Below are 4742 nucleotides of genomic sequence, written 5' to 3'. Positions count from 1 at the left end.
AGGAGCGCTCTCCCTGGAAAAAAGTCTCCCCACCAAGCCTCCGTAATCAAGCGAGCAAGGATAATACGACTTTCTATCGAAATTTCAAAATAAAATACCTGACTTCAACACACCTGAATTCAGTAATAGAGATGTGTCCCTTTTGTCTATATAGTGTGGATAATCACATATTCATGGGGTTTTACGCTATTTCTGTAGAGTGAGTAACATTTTATAGGTTTTGTTACAATATCAACCTTATGTCATATAGAATCATATAGAATATATTCCACATCGCAAGACAGATCTTTTTTAATAGGTAGCTGTGTTATTTATGTACAAACTGATATACTGCAATCAGCTAGTCTACTTTGCATTTTTAACCAGTGCTCTCTTTTTGTTTGTGGTATCCAAATGTTATTGGATGGTTAATATGATATTTCTCATGATATAATCATAAGAAATCCACAATATCTTCTGAGCTACAACAAAAAAACATGAAGGATTTTACATCATTCAGACTACAGCAGCAAGATTGTGTGACCAGCCAGTGTCTGGTATTTTCACTTAATGAACAACTTCACAGTAATTAATCAGTCGAGACAGTGTCTTCCGTTGAGGAGTTGATTAATAGGCTAATCTTATCAGCCCAACCGTTCCCGTTTGATTCGTGCTTTTATTTTGAAGTCGCGCTTTATAACGTCCGGTCTGATAGCGAGCAATTGACTGACGTTCTTATTTTGTGAAGTTTGAGTCATTTACTCCCTGATCTACAGTTTCAGTGAGTAGTTTTCTACAGCGTCAGAAACAAGGAAGTCCTCATCATCAACCCTTCAGTCATGTCTCAAAGATCAGAGCCAGCTCTGCATCTGAACACTGACTGAAAAGAGTCTCTGAGAAGTCTTTTACTTTTGTGCTGGTCCCCTCCTCTTCCCTGTACTGTTGATGCCATCTGGCCACTCTTCTCTTCACTGACCAGTCAGTAATTCAATCACTGTCCGTTTATCAGGACGGTCCTGGCTGTAAGGATCCACTCTCTTGATGTGTAACTCTAACCTGTACTGCTTCCATGTTCTTATGACCGGTCTCACATTATTTAACAAATATGTAACAACATCTGGGCCAGTGCTGAGGGGCCGCAGAACATGTGGCATCAAACAATGAGGTCAGGCCAGCGACCCACCCACACACCTTAATGCTACTGGCCCCTGACCTCTGTCACTCACTGATTTCCATTTAAGACCATTAAGAGTGCAGAGCTGAAGACTGATGCCCAGCAGGGGGCCACACACACACTCCATCTGAAGTCCCTCATTAGCGATGGAAAGATGCACATAAAAGTGCCCCCAGTTCATGTGTTTAACAGCTAAAGTCAGATCTCCAGGTCTTTCTTACAAGAACAATTCTCTCTTTTCTTTTGAAGTTTAAGTTTAAACTTGGAGTTGAGTCCTTGTTTTCTGAATGACCGGGATATGTATATGAAGTTCAGAATTCTTGAGTTCAGGACCACATTTTACCATCTAAAAGTGTTCAAAGTGGGTAGATTTCACATTCACAAATCATAGCAATAGGAATGTGTTTTAAATCAAGTCTGTTAGTTTATTTATGATGGCTAAAAATATAAATTTGTCTCAAAGGGCTCGTCCCTCTTCCAAGATGGACAGACATGTAAAAACTGTCCCAAATGTCCTGTTTACAAAGTTATGGAATGAAAAATTAAAAAGTTAAAAAAAAAGAAGAAAAAATAGCAGTGTAGTGTTTTAATTTTAAGTTGAAGTTTGCAGCGTCACAAAACATGCATTATAAATACATTTTATTCATTAGCTAATGGGTCTGATGCAGGAGGCACACTTGTGCATGGGCTAGAAAAAACAAAGAACAACAACAGCAACAACGAAAATGAACAAACTTAAAATGGCTGTAAACGTGTCTCGGGGTGTGGACTGGAGAGACTGTCTCTTAGGATCGAGGGTGCTACAAAACATGTACCAGCCAAGGTCAATAAGGGAGCCTATGCTCACGTGGTGCTTGGAGCTTAATGCCACCGTTTGCCACTGTGCCATGTGTCTCAGATGGATTTCTTGTTTGTTTGTTTAGTTTGTGGTGGGAAAGCAGTGGAAGGACTGGGTGTGATTGTCTGTGTGCATTGTTCTCCTGATATGATCTGTTTTGTTGTCTTAAAATAATATATTTAAAACAGGCTTCATAAACTTTATCGTGTAGTGGGTTCTGTACATTCTCCTGTAGAGGAAACAGACATTCATTAACACATATATTTTGTTAAACTTGCACTAGCAGCTTTTAAATTCATTTTTTTTGCACAGGCTTCAGCCTCTACCAGCTCCTGAGGAGGAAGCCAGCATATGATTTAGAACAGTGCAGAAAAACACATAAATGTTGTCACAGGATTGGTGATTGGTCTGATAATGGCTTTGAACATGAAATTCCCACAGCACTGAATTCACCTGTTTGCAGTTAAGGCAGGTCAGTTTATCTGGCCCCCGAGTGCCGATGAAGTAACGCAGGGAACATGAAGGACGTGCTCATGTTAACCAATTAGGCTGTTCAGACAGTGATATGGGACCTAAAGTAAGAGTGGCAGCTGAGGCGCTGAGCCAGTAACACCAGCTGCAAACCCTCATGCAAAAACCACTGCCAGGTGCTGTCTGTCACGCACACACACATACACACACGTGCACACACACTGAGTGCAGTGCTTGGATCCATTTCAGCTCTGTCTTAATTGCTCATCTGGTCCCATTGCTGAGGACTTCAGAGAGGCGATCGCTCTTGAACAGTTGCTTTCACTATTTCAGAGAACATGTCATAGACCTCACATCCATTATGTTAGCTCTCATGTTATTTTACATACAAGACTTTAATTAATATAGATAATAATAAAATTATGGAGTGTTTTCCTGTCTGGTATTTTCAGCCTCTTAGCTGTTCTGTTGTATGAATGAATGAAAGGAAGGAGAGGAAGGAAGGAAGCAGCTGGTTGGATGAGAGGCATTATTAAAGGAAAGGAGGAAAGGAGTGGAAATCCTAAAACAATATGTACTGTGTGTCTATGGTGTGTATAAATATATATCTCACTTTGTTACACTTGTCCACCTGCACCTGGCTGTTCAGCACAAACACCTGCAGTTCTGTCTTATCAAATTCATCAATATCAATAATATCAAAACACTTTACTTGAAGCCCCCCATTTAGCATTTATAAGCACTATTAAAGCATTTAACAAATGTTTATTTATGTACCTATTAACAAGTGTAATTCCTCCTGTGGGCACGCATATGTAGAAGCTGGTGTATAAAATCGAGTACTAAAGTAAGGTACGTAAGTAAGTAAGGTACTTCTCTAAATCAAAACAAAATCAAAACAACAATAACTTGCAGATAATTAAAATCCACACCTATATACAACTATATGCAATGAGAAGTTAAGAATCTGCATGTTGATACACACTTGAGGCTTTTGCACCAGACACGCAGTCCTCAAGGAGCATCAAATATACTCAGTGCAGCTGAGACAGTGACAAACACATGCTGGCCAAACACACGGTGCTTTGGGATGAAAGAATGCTTCAAAAATAACTCAAAACTTGACTGAGCCTCCAGCAGGAAACCCGTTATCATCCACGAGCCCCACCCAGCCAAGATGCTTTAGGAAGGAAACCTGAGGCCCAGTGGCGGTCCTAATCTGAATGGCACCCTGGGTGAACAGCCCCTGTGGTGCGCCCCCCCTCCCCCCACACACACTGGCTCAAGCCCCCACCAACCCAAAGAGAACATCGGATGAAAAATATATGTATAAATTTTATTAAGATAGAAATAAAATAAAGCAAACTAAACATTAACCAATTTAAAGTGCACAACCATAAATATATGCAAGATATATATTGTTTTTAAAGTGCTTTATAAATAAAGCTAAACTGAACTGAAAGAAAATACACATTTCACATCACAAGCATAGAAAAGTACAACAAAGAAATAAAATAATTGAATATAAATAACAACAATAAAAATACAAGTCAAAATACACAAACCCCATTAGGAAAAAAGAAATCTGATGCCACCTAACTTGGCCCTCTGCGTACCAACTCGGTCCTCATGCTGTCTGTCAGAGGTGATGTCCAGTCTGCAGGGTCTGTTGAAAGCGGCTCTTCCCCAGTGGAAGATGAACTTTGTGGGGGTTCAGGCATTTCTGTAGAACAGCACATTTGATTTGGCACATTATTCAAAGCACACAGCAGTGGAACAAAACATGGTTTTAAGAAATAGCAAAACTGGATTAATCACAACTAACAGGAAAAAATGTGTACAGGCAGGTAAAATCCACAGATAAAACACACTGTTACTTCTATCTTCACACACACACACACACACACACACACATGACAGCAAAATACAGCCCACCTATAGGCTCCTGATGAGGAGAAGCAGCAGCAAACTCCTCATGGCCTTCCTGAGACATGGCAGGAGATGCCATAGAAGCCATAGCAGCCGTAGAGGTGGATGGGATCTCCTGATCCTCTGCTACAGATGAGGCCTCTGTTGATGGAGACTCATCCTGGGCAGGAGGCGCTCCAAAATATTTTAGCAGTGTTGCTGGAAAAGTGCATCAGTGTAAACAGAGTGGACAAGGACCAGTTCATTGGATTGGACTCCCTGCTCCTCCACCCTCCACTTTCCCTCTGCTCTCCAAGTGGCCTCTGTGTGACGGATGCTGTTCTGTAGTACCAGGGTCTGAGGGGAAGTGGA

The sequence above is a fragment of the Scatophagus argus genome, chromosome 11, assembly GCF_020382885.2.
Source record: "Scatophagus argus isolate fScaArg1 chromosome 11, fScaArg1.pri, whole genome shotgun sequence".
NCBI classification, from domain to species: domain Eukaryota; kingdom Metazoa; phylum Chordata; class Actinopteri; family Scatophagidae; genus Scatophagus; species Scatophagus argus.
Note: the sequence above shows the minus strand (reverse complement) of the source record.